This window comes from Gossypium hirsutum, chromosome D10 (assembly GCF_007990345.1).
Source record: "Gossypium hirsutum isolate 1008001.06 chromosome D10, Gossypium_hirsutum_v2.1, whole genome shotgun sequence".
NCBI classification, from domain to species: domain Eukaryota; kingdom Viridiplantae; phylum Streptophyta; class Magnoliopsida; order Malvales; family Malvaceae; genus Gossypium; species Gossypium hirsutum.
This window is the reverse complement of record NC_053446.1, coordinates 47646106-47659373: the sequence shown is the minus strand read 5'-3', so window position 1 is coordinate 47659373 and position 13268 is coordinate 47646106. Positions and strand designations below refer to the sequence as shown.

The 13268-nt window shown below is 34.3% G+C and overlaps 1 pseudogene; it reads left to right on the top strand.

The window, feature by feature from the left end:
• The first annotated feature begins 1059 nt into the window (after positions 1-1059).
• LOC107915614 (uncharacterized) lies at positions 1060-13177 on the top strand (annotated as a pseudogene).
• The last annotated feature ends 91 nt before the right edge of the window (positions 13178-13268 follow it).

Below are 13268 nucleotides of genomic sequence, written 5' to 3'. Positions count from 1 at the left end.
TTATGGGATATTATATTTTAGCAATATGATTCTTACGTAATTACTATTGTATAGATATATATACCTTTGAGGTCTATCAATAAAATTCAAGAGATTACACTATTCTTGTCATGATATCAAAGCAAGGTTTTGACACTATTTTGTTTTCTCTTTCATCATTCTAAATGGCTGGCGGCGAGACTTCTCCTCCGCCACCACCACCTAAAATTGAACCTAACTTTCCATTTTTCTTGTGTCCTCAAGATTGACCTGGTGACTTTATTTCTCCTATTCGATTAAAGCTCGACAATTTTGATGATTGGGATTATCTATTCATGTCACTCTACCTTCTTAGCGCAAATTTGGATTTCTTAATGGTATCATTACAGATCTTGTTCCATCCTGGTTGAAGGATGATTGGATTACCATCCATTATATGCTTGTGTCTTGGATTCTCAAAACTAATGATCCGGAGGTAAGATTGATGCTTTCCAATTATGATAATGTGCAGACTTTATGGGATGATTTACATTAACATTTTTCCGTTGTCAACGGTCAATGTATTCAACAATTAAAAGCAGATATTAATCGTTGTGAGCAAACCAAGACTATGAGTGTTGTAGTTTATTTTAGTATATTAAAGGTTTTGTGGGATGAATTAGATAATTATGAACCTTTGATTTGTTGTAAGTGTAGTCAATGTTTATGTAACTTAGGGAAGACGCATGAACAACATCGTGAGCATGACCGATTTCATTAATTTCTTTTTCATCTCTATTCTGATTATTATGCCCAGATTAGGTCTACAATGCTTTCCCAAGATCCTTTTCCTTCCTTGAATTGGGCATTCCAACAAATTACTCGAAAGGAACGCGTACGCGACATTACACAAGCCAAGGAAGAGAAGCCTAAAATTTTAGGCTTTACGGTGCGCACGAAGGGTCATAACAAAGGACAGATGGATCATATAAATAAGTCAACCTTACTGTGCAATCGTTGCTATTGCAAGGGGCATGAGGTGGCTACTTTCTTTGACTTACATGTTCACCCTGGTGGCTTGAGAAGTATGAGAAGTCAGAGATGAAAAATGATGGCCGCGATGACAAGATATGTGTCGTATCTTCTACACAACAAGTTTCTCGTGGAAAAGGCAGTGTGCAAGTCAACATTATTGCCTTGGATAGCAACCATGGAGAAACACCAGCACATAACACTGTAGGCCAGCACAAGTTTTAGGGGGCGACTCTTCCTGGTTTTACCATTGTGTAATGACAATCTCTTCTGGCGGTGTTCAGTAGTAAACAATCAACTTTCACTCGGTTGAATGGTAAGTTTAATAATAATTGGATTATTGATACGGGGTGTTCAAATCATGTTATGGGTGATCTTATGTGTTTGACGGATCTGAGAGATGTTATAGCATGTTTCGTAGGACTCCCTATTGGCCAAACAATAATGGCTACCAAATAAGGAATGGTTAAATTGACAAACAAAATTCACTTAAAACAAGTTCTTTACGTTCCTAAATTAAACTGCAATTTAATTTTGGTTTCCCAGTTGAATGATGATATGGATAGTTTTGTCCAATTTTCTACTAACATATGTGTTATTCAGGACCTTCATTCTAGGGAATTGATTGAAGCGGGTAAGAGACAGGATGGACTTTACTATTTTCAACAAGTTTTAGTGGTCAAAGCGGTTTCAGTTGAAGCTTCATCCTCTTTGGAACTTTGACATAGAAGATTGGATCACCCTTCTGAGAAAGTAGTAAAGTTACTTCTTTATTTTAGCAACTCTAGAGATCATCTGAATAAAGCATGTGAAATTTGTTATCATGCTAAGAAGACTAGATATAGCTTACCAATTAGTGAACAGAAAGCCACTCGTATTTTTGAGTTAGTTCATTTTGATTTATGGGTTTTTTATGACACTTATTCATCTTGTGGATCTCATTATTTTTTTTACATTGGTTGATGATTTCTCTCGTGTTTTTTGGGTATATCTATTAGTTAATAAAAATGAGGTTTGAAAGTTTTCATGTCATTTATTGCTATGGTACTGATTGCTAATTTTCTTGACAAATAAAGTGTATTAGAAGTGATAATGAGACGAAATTTAATTATCTCCAGGATTATTTTCTTTCAAATGACATTATTTTTCAAACATCTTGTTTGGTACTCCTCAACAAATGGGAGGGTGGAGAGGAAACATCAACATATTTTAAATGTAGCTCGTGCATTGCGTTTTCAGGGAAATCTGCCTATATCTTTTTTGAGGGGGTGTGTGTTGGATGCTTCTCATCTCATTAATCGAACTCCTTCATAATAAAACACCATATGAAATGTTGTTTGGTAGCCCTCCTTTGTTTGATGCTATTCGTGTATTTGGTTGCTTATGTTTTGCTTATAATAAATGTTTTAAGGGTGATAAGTTTGCTAGTCAAAGTTGAAAGTGTATTTTTATTGGGTACCTTTTTGGAAAAAAAAGGTTGGTATTTATATGATCTGGATGCTAAGAAGTTATTTGTATCCTGCGATGTGAAATTTTTTTGAGGATATTTTTCTGTATTTAGATGAGAATACTGCAACCATTGAGCCTGACAATGTTACCCTGTCATATAAGAGTGCAGACGTAATTTTTGATACATATTTCAGTGAGTTATAGGTGTTGCAACTTGTGACAGTTCCTCCGCTTGCTATTCTGTAGCCTGTGAGTCCGTTACTTGTGAGTTCTCCGACACTTATGGTATCTTCTTCTTCCTCCAATGACACGATGATACAGGGGGTTTTGGGTAATGATGCACCTGAAAAGGGAATAGAGCATAGAGAGAAATTTTCTTTTGTGAAGCTTCAGGATTTTGTCACTCATACCATCATAAAGAAAAGTCCATTTATTGTCTCACCTACTTCAGAGCCTAACTCAGGTACTCCATTTCTTATAGCGCATTATGTTAATTTTTACAAATTTACTGTAAAACATCGAAATTTACTTGCATCAATTACTGCATAGGTCAAGCCATAGTCTTTTAAAGAGGCTATGAAGGATGCAGGATAATGTGATGCTATGAAAAAGGAGATTTGTGCTCTAGAGGATAATGTCACTTGGTTCATGGAAACACTTCCTCTTGGAAAGAAAGTATTGGGTAGTAAGTGGGTGTACAAGATTAAATATAACTTCGATGGAAGTATTGAGACACTTAAAGCTTGTCTTTTTTTTTTGGTAATCACCATGTAAAAGATATTGACTATAATGAAACTTTCTCACCTGTGGCAAAAATGGTGATTGTTCGTACTTGCTTAGCTATTGCAAGTTCAAAAAATTAGGAGTTGCATCAGATGGATGTCCATCATGGCTTCCTGCATAATGATCTTGATGAAGAGGTTTACATGAAGCTTCCTCCAGCTTTTTCTCCTGATAAGCCTAGAATGGTTTTTCGTTTGTGCAAGTCTTTGTATAGGTTGAAACAGACTCCGTGTTGATTTACGAAGCTTGTTACTGCACTGAAAGGGTATGGATTTCTTCAATCATATTTTGATTATTCTCTCTTTACATACATTAAGGGATCTATACACATTCATGTGCTAGTTTATGTTGATGATTTACTTATTTCTGGGAATGATTTCACTGCTTTGAAAACTTTTAATGTGCATCTCAGTCAAAAGAAATATGCACTTGATATTATTTTGGATACGGGTCTTTTGGAAGTTGTTGGAACATTTTCAAATATTTATAGTATCCCAATAACTATAAATGAATGGGTGTAATTAATCAAAAGATAAATCTTTTGGTCATTGGTCAAAAGTTATATCATTTGATTTTTTTAAAAAGAATTATAATTATTCAAAAAATATTATTTGAATACTTACAAAATTAAATTATTATTATTATTTATTTAATCATAAAGACACCTATTGAAAGATGTCTCTATGAAGAGACAAGAAAATTCCTATAAATAGGAATGGGTTTTCATTTGGAAATATATCAACAAATTCTAATATTATTTCTTCTCTTCCTTCATTTTCTAATATTATTAGATTATTCTATAAAGTATTACTGCAAAAATCCTTTGTAGAAATTGAGTTTTTGTTATACATTACTTAGTGCAAAGTGGACTATTCTCGTCAGTGCAAAACGCAAATAGTCATTGGCTTCATTGTATCCTCGAGATTAATTTGCTTGGAACTCATTTGCACACTGAAGATAAGATAAGTGGGGGCGAATATAACCTTAAAGATAGTGGCTTGATACACGCCTTGGAGCCTTGTCCTATTTCTTCTTTTCTTTTCGAGTTCTGATCGTGTGTTTGAGATTTTCCTTACCGGAGTTTTGTACTAACAATTTTAAGGTTATATTTCATGATGACTACCACAGCACATGAAAGTGGAACACTAAGGGAGTTGGCTTCCAACTTTGTTAAATTTGATCGTTTTAATGGTGGCAATTTTCGACGATGGCAGAAAAAGATGCACTTTTTGTTATCAAATTTGAAGATTGCTTATGTTTTGGATACTCCATGACCTGAAGAGAATGAAAACGAATCTATTGCTGCAACCCGAGAAAGACAAAAATGGGACAATGCTGATTACATGTGCATGGGCCACATATTGAATGATTTATCTAATGGTTTGTTCGACACCTACCAAAATGAGGTCACCACTAAAGAATTATGGGACAAATTGGAGGCAAGATACATGACCGAAGATGTTACAAGTAAGAAATTTCTTGTCAGTCGTTTCAATAATTATCAAATGGTTGATGGTCTTTCTGTTATGGAACAATTTCGTGATATTGAAAAGATGCTGAATCAATTTAAGCAATATGATATGAAAATGGATGAAATGATTGTGGTATCCTCCATAATAGACAAACTTCCTCCATCTTGGAAAGACTTTAAAAGAAGTCTAAAACATAAGAAAGAGGAAATATCTCTTGAGGCTTTGACAAATCATTTTCGTATTGAAGAAGAGTATCGAAAACAAGATCAGAACCTAAATTCTGAAAATGCCAAAGTACATGTTACGGAGGAAGTACAGACTACTAAACCATTCAAGAGAAAGTTCAATCAGACTGATAGAACACCTAAGTTTAAAAAGAAACAAAAGGGCTCATGCTATCATTGTGGAAAGCCGGGACATTTCAAGAATGAATGTCGATTTTTAAGGAAGAAATCATCTTCTAAGGCTGATAATAACGAAAAGTTCGTTGCAATGATATTGAAATTAATATGGCACAAGATGATAATATATGGTGGGTTGATACCGGAGCAACCAAACATGTGTGCAAAGACAAAAGCATGTTCACAAAGTTCACACGATGTGAAAATGACAATGTCTTGTACATGAGAAATTCTTCCACCGCAGCAATTAAAGGCAAAGGGTCTGTTGAACTAAAATTCACTTCTGGAAAGGTTTTAACTTTAAATGATGTATATTATGTACCAGAAGTTAAGAAAAATTTAGTGTCTGGAAGTCTGTTGAATAAGTTTGGTTTCAAACTTGTTTTTGAGGCAAATAAGTTTATTTTGTCTAAGGGAGGAATTTTTGTGGGAAAAGGGTATGTGTATGAAAGCATGTTCAAACTTAATATTATTAATAAGAATAAAAATACTATTTCTTCTTATATGGTTGAATCTTTTTGTTTGTGGCATTATAGATTAGGTCATTTAAATTATAGAAAATTGAATGACATGTATAACTTAGATCTAATTCCTGTTTTTAATAAAAATATTGAAAAATGCAATACATGTATGTTGACTAAAATTACAAGAAACCCTTTCCCTAAGGTTAAAAGGAAAATAAAATTGCTTGATTTGATACATAGTGATTTATGTGACATGCATAATACTCCTACATTAGGTGGAAAGAAATATTTTGTTACTTTTATTGATGATTATTCTAGATATTGTTATGTATATTTATTACATTCAAAAGATGAAGCGCTTGATAAATTTAAAGTTTATAAATCTGAAGTTGAACTTCAGTGTGAATCATTTATCAAGTGCTTAAGATCGGATAGAGGTGGAGAATACTATAATCCAAGTTTTTTTGAACTCACTGGAATTGTCCATCAAGTTTCAGCCCCTTACATACCACAACAAAATGGTGTAGCTGAAAGAAAAAATAGAGTCTTAATTGAAATGGTAAATTCAATGTTATCATATTCAGGTCTTGGACAAGATTTTTGGGGAGAAGCTGTTCTAACAGCTTGTCATACATTGAATAGAGTTCCTAATAAGGAAACTAAAATAACCCCCTATGAACAATGGAAGACAAGGAAACCAAACATTAATTATTTGAAGGTTTGGGGTTGTAGATCTATTGTAAAAGTTCCAACACCTAAACGTAAAAAGTTAGGTGAAAGAGGAATTGAATACATATTTATAGGTTATGCACATAATAGCAAGGCATATAGGTTCATGGTAATTGAACCAAATGATTCAATTTCAATTAATACTGTTATTGAATCAAGAGATGCTATTTTTGATGAAAATAGATTTAATTTTACATCAAGACAATTACAACCACAACAATTGATTCATTCTTCAAATGAGAATGTGATTCCATTGAAACAAATTGATAATAATGATGAATCTTGTCAAGAATTAAGAAGAAGTAAGAGGATTAAAAAGGTCAAAGATTTTGGACCAAATTTCATTATGTTTCTTGTAGAAGGAAAAGGTGAAAGTATATGCAATAAGATACCTTATTGTTATAATACCGAATCTGATCCTATTACATTTGAAGATGTAGTGAAATCTCAAGACTCTACTTTTTGGAAAGAAGCAATAAATGATGAGATGGATTCAATAATGGGAAATCAAACTTGGATCTTAGTTGATCTTCCACCAGGTTCCAAACCAATAGGTTGTAAATGGATCTTCAAAAAGAAAATGAAGGTCGATAGAACCATAAATTAATTTAAAGCAAGGTTGGTAGCAAAAGGTTTTACACAAAGACAAGGTATTGATTACTTTGATACCTATGCTCCAGTAGCAAGAATTGCTACAATTAGACTATTAATATCACTTACTTCTATATATAATTTGGTTGTTCACCAAATGGATGTTAAAACTGCATTTTTAAATGGTGAATTGGAAGAGGAAGTGTACATGGAGCAACTGGAAAGATTTGTTGTTCCAGGACAAGAGCATAAGGTATGTAAGCTTGTTAAATCATTATATGGGCTTAAACAAACACCAAAACAATGGCACCAAAAGTTTGACAAGGTTGTTTTAGCTAATGGCTATAAAATAAATGAATCCGATAAGTGCATATATAGCAAATTTGATAATGGAAAGGGTGTCATATTTGCTTATATGTAGATGACATGCTCATTTTTGGCATGGATTTGGAACAAATAGAAAACACAAAGAAATTCTTGTCAAACAACTTTGCTATGAAGGATATAGGTGTAGCAGATGTTATTCTTGGGATTAAAATAACCTGAGATGAAAGCACTATAGCTTTATCACAATCACATTACATTGAAAATGTGCTTAAAAAGTTTGATCTTTTCAACTGTATACCAGCATCTACACCCATGGATCCTCAATTAAAATTAATATCTAATGCTGGTAGGAAAATTGATCAATTGAAATATGCAAGTCTAATTGGTTGTCTTATGTATATAATGACTTGTACAAAACCAGATATTGCATATGCTGTTGGAAAATTGAGTAGGTACACAAGTAATCCAAGTAGTTTGCACTGGCAAGCTTTGAATAGAGTACTTAGGTACTTAAAGAAAACTATTAACTATGGATTGTGTTATAATGGATATCCTCCAGTTTTAGAAGGGTATTCGGATGCTAGTTGGATTACAAGTTTGGAAAATCATGCATCTACTAGTGCATGGATCTTCATTCTTGGTGGAGGAGTCATTTCTTGGGGTTCCAAGAAACAAACATGTACTATTGATTCCACCATGGCAACATAATTTATTGCATTAGCCGCTGCATCTAAAGAAGCAGAATGATTAAGAAATTTGCTTTATGATGTACCTTTATGGCCTAAGCCAATTTCACCTATTTTTATCCGTTGTGATAGTGAGGCTACTCTAGCAAAGGCATATAGCCAAGTATATAATGGAAAGTCTAGACACATTGGATTAAGACATAGTTATGTCCGACAATTAATCTCTGATGGAGTGATCACTATTAATTATGTGAGGTCAAGTGAAAATTTGGCAGATCCTTTAACAAAAAGTCTTGCTAGAGATGCAGTAAAAAGGACCTCAAAAGGGATGGGACTCAATCCTATTAATTAGAGTCACCATGATGGAAACTCGTCTCAACGCTTGGTATAACGTCAAGTCTTAAGTTCAATGAGACAAAGTACATCATTAGTATGTGATTGTTAGCACTATAAATAAATTCATCCTAAGATTAAAGTGCTAGGTACCCATAATGATAAGGGAAGGATGAGTAATATACTCTTAATGGACCCAAAACATAAATATGTTAGAGTGTTATAATTACGGGAACACTTTTGATGGGATCTACCTATGTGAGTGGAAGTGTGGCCGCTTCTAGGAGCTTAAGGGCTTGGCTCTGACAGCACTCATGAAAAGAGGACATAGACAAATGGCCATAATAGTGTCCCTAGATACTATGCATTGACTGATGTTGAAATCATTGTGTGAGATGTGTTCAGTTAATCAAATGGAATAGTTGGTTCAAAGCTTAGTCTACCATGCAATTTCGATTAACTTTAACATGTTTTTCACTAAGTGAAGGTTCAATCGTAAGACACCTTTATTTATGCAAATTGTTTTTCAAGAATATCAAAATCTAAATATTTTGAAAATGGGGGGAGATTGTTGGAACATTTTCAAATATTTATAGTATCCCAATAACTATAAATGAATGGGTGTAATTAATCAAAAGATAAATCTTTTGGTCATTGGTCAAAAGTTATATCATTTGATTTTTTTAAAAAGAATTATAATTATTCAAAAAATATTATTTGAATACTTACAAAATTAAATAATTATTATTTATTTAATCATAAAGACACCTATTGAAAGATGTCTCTATGAAGAGACAAGAAAATTCCTATAAATAGGAATGGGTTTTCATTTGGAAATATATCAACAAATTCTAATATTATTTCTTCTCTTCCTTCATTTTCTAATATTATTAGATTATTCTATAAAGTATTACTGCAGAAATCCTTTGTAGAAATTGAGTTTTTGTTATACATTACTTAGTGCAAAGTGAACTATTCTCGTCAGTGCAAAATGCAAATAGTCATTGGCTTCATTGTATCCTCGAGATTAATTTGCTTGGAACTCATTTGCACACTGAAGATAAGTGGGGGCGAATATAACCTTAAAGATAGTGGCTTGATACACGCCTTGGAGCCTTGTCCTATTTCTTCTTTTCTTTTCGAGTTCTGATCGTGTGTTCGAGATTTTCCTTACCGGAGTTTTGTACTAACAGGAGCAAATCCCACAGGATCGCCAATAGAGCAACATCATAAATTAGCGCATGCTCTAGGGACGGCTTTGTTTGATCCTGAGTTGTACAGATGGTTAATGGGTTGTTTTATTTATTTGGCAGTGACCAGACCTAATTTGACATCTCGATTCATGTCTTAGCCCTGTTTTTGCATGAGTCAAGGCAGGAGGATTGGGATGAGGCTCTGCATGTTGTCCAATACTTGAAATCAAATTGCTAAAAGATAATATCCTATAATATCTCATTAGGAATCAAATTGCTAAAAGTTAGTGGATATCTTCCAAAATCCAGACAGTAGAGTTACATTTACTAGTATACTACGAGTGTTAAATACAAGTATGTGTTGTTTATGCTTAAATTTTTCAATATTTACTAGGGGATGACAACAACTGGGTATTGTTGATATAGGCAAGCAATTCTAATAGGCAATGGAGGATGATTAGTTAGAGACACTAACCTTGGCATTCGAAAAGCCTTTCTTCCACAAGTAATTGATGGATTTCATGTTCATTTATATGTGATTTCAAGCTTCCTTTTTTTAATGGTTTCATTTTCAGGGCACCAGTAAATATTCACCTTTTCTACAGCCTACTGCTCAACAAGTGATAATGGAAACTATATCTGCAAGTCTGATTACTGTGTTTGTAATTGGAGCTTACGCGAATCTCGCACTTTTTCTAATGAATAATCCGAAAAAGAATGTTGAGGATATGCATGTGATGGGTGGTGGATTGAGGTCCAACAATCCCAACGATTGTGGTTATCTTGGTAATCTATTCACTGATTACAATATTTATGACGAGTTCAATATCTTTGGTGATCCTTTCACTGCTTATCAGGTAACTCGAGAAACGATTCGTTAATAACATCGACACTCCAATATCCTTGTTGATTGATCATGTATAGACTTGTATATTGCAGGTGCTTCATTCTGGTATTCCAATCACCATTGTTCCTTTAGATGCAACTAACACCATCCCCTTGACTAAAGAGTTTCTCAAAGCATTTGAGGAGAGCCAGGGAACTTACGAGGTGGAATATTGCTTCCGATCCTTGAATACGAAACTATCTTCGAGTTCTGTTGAATCTAACATGGTACTAACAAAATTCTTCTTGGTAATGCATATGTAACAACTAGCATTGTATTTTTCTACTGTTAATAATTTCAACTATTGTTTTGTACCTTCAGCTTAGCTACTTCATGTGGGACTCCTTAACAGTTGGTGTAGCGGTCTCAATCATGCATAATTTTGACTCGAATAATGGAGAGAATGAATTTGCAAAAATGGAATACATGAACATAATTGTCAATTACTTCGAATAAGCCTTACGGAGTATCCGGTGGTTCCAATCCATTCTTCGATAACCTTGAAGTTCCAAAGTTTAAACTGAAAAAACATGGAGTGCATAGTTTTCATGTTCAGACAGGACTTCGAGATCCATTTTGCTTCATAAAGAATTGAAAAGGGAAATTCAAGGTTAGAGTTAGACCACCATGGATTTCGAGCTCGTATTCTGTTTAACCATCTAATTGTGACTTCATTGCATTATAACCATTTAGGATGACTACACAATGGAGGTAACCAGCCTGGATGCGGTTCGCATTCTTTTTGAGACCAAGACAACCTAATCCGAACATCAACAACAAACTTAATCGAAAAATTTTCATAAGCTTTTTGGATGTAAGTTCTTATTATATGAACTTCAGTTTATCTGATATTCATTGTGCATATGTATACTGAACAAATGTCATACGCACTGACCAAATGCAGGTGCTAAACAGACCCGAACATACTGGGAGGTTAAATCTTTCGACAAAATTTCCTTATTAGAGAGTTCTTTACAAGCCATTTTTCGAGAAAAAGAAGCTCGAAAAACCTGTTGTGTTCGATGTGGATACGAGTGTTGGAGATTTTTGTCCCTATTTTATCTCCTCAAAGTGCCTGTGGAAGTTCTCAACCTCGAGGTAAATGGTTTCACTTCTAAATAACACCGGAAAACGCATGCCCGAGCTATCGAAACAATGGTTGCAATGGCCTAATACGCTGCACAAACGTTAATCTAAACGAGATGCTTTGATTTGATGTCCATATTTCTCTTTATCCAGGCAATTTTAGTAACTCCAACTAACTGGGCTAATGCTGCAACCATAAATATAAGCCTAATTTAGTAATGCTTCTTAAAAGCACTTTTGGAAAAATAAAATACTTATCATATAAAAGCATTCTTAAACAACTCACTTCTTAAAAGTGCTTCTTCCAAATAAAAAAATTAGCCCAAAAGTACTTTTTTCAGAAGCTGCAAATTTTAACTTTTCCTTAACTTTTTCCTAAAAAGCACTTTTGAGAAGCATTTCTAAACTAGGCCTAATCTAAGATTTACTGCACATGACGGGTTGGGATGACATTCCGGTTGGTCTTGGAGACGTATTTGCAATGAACCAGTCTGACAATGTATTCCCTCCTGTTGGTGACTGCAAGTATGCTAAGGCTATCCCACATGGAAGTGAGAGATTTCTCGATTCGGATACTCTTTATGGACTACCTCAGCACTTACCACAAAGTCGTCGAAGGTATTCTTCTAACATCCTTTCCTGTCTGAAGTGCTTAGAACTGAAATATATGGACAACTCACTGAAGATATACAACTGATAACTCAATCAAATCACTAAGACAACCTCTGGCACTGGAAATTTGGACTTCAAAATTGAAAAGTATGGATCCTGGATAAAAAATTAACATATTGACTAATGAACCTCTGACTACTTTAGCCAAGACTATAACTAAAACAAAAACAGCTTCACTAGTTCAGGTATATGGGATTTCATGCAGTTACCCTTTTCACACATGTATCTATGCATGTATGTCTATATGTATTCATGCATGTATGTATGTAATGATGGATGGATTTATGCATGTATGTCATGGGATTTATGTTTGCAATCTATCTGCAGAATGTGTATATTGTTGGACATATCAGCCGAAGTCGTCATGATAAAGGAAATGTGTTTCAGTATTCCTTCAAACAAGTACGCCGAATTCAATGTTTTTCCATCCGTTTTCCGCATAGTCAGTCTTCGAATCAGGATTAACATCACACTCATTTCACTCAAAATCAGCGTGAAGTCAGTCTGTTTCCAGAGATCTTAGAGAGGCTGAACCTGGCAAGTATTACTCCTGAAGTTCAGTTCGTCAAGCGTCAATTGTTCAAGCTTTACGCTTTGGAGCAAACTCATCATTGATATCGCCATTTGGTAACGTTTTCTAATCTTATGAATAAAATGAACATTCTCAAATGAAGACTGAATCTCTTTTTCATTTGCAGGAAACATTCACGGGTGAAATCATTGGTGCAATATTCATGGGTGGAGATCATCACAATCTGAAACCTACCATTGGAGAAATGCCAATCAAAGTGATTGCTGAAGGTGTTGAATCCATGGATGGACAGATTTGGATAAACGACAAGCAAGGGAAATCAGCAAAAATATTGAAAAATGTCGACACTATGGCTTATTGCAATCTATTGGCAGATCAATTGGGTAATCAAAACCGGTCCGCTGTATTAGGAAGCTATGATGAACAGAGAACAATGTGGTATAGACCAAATCAAACTGCTTTATGGTTAAATCTGATATATTGGCAGCCGATAAAGAGACAGTCCCAACAGATTTATAGTTGACATTTTGTGAAAGACATCTTCAAATGGATTCATATTCAGACAGCATGGACTGTAGCAACATTTGTCTGCCACTTAAATAATCAAATCAAAACCCCACAATTCTCTTGTTGCCAGTTTATATCTTTGAACCACTAATGCCAACATGTTATTG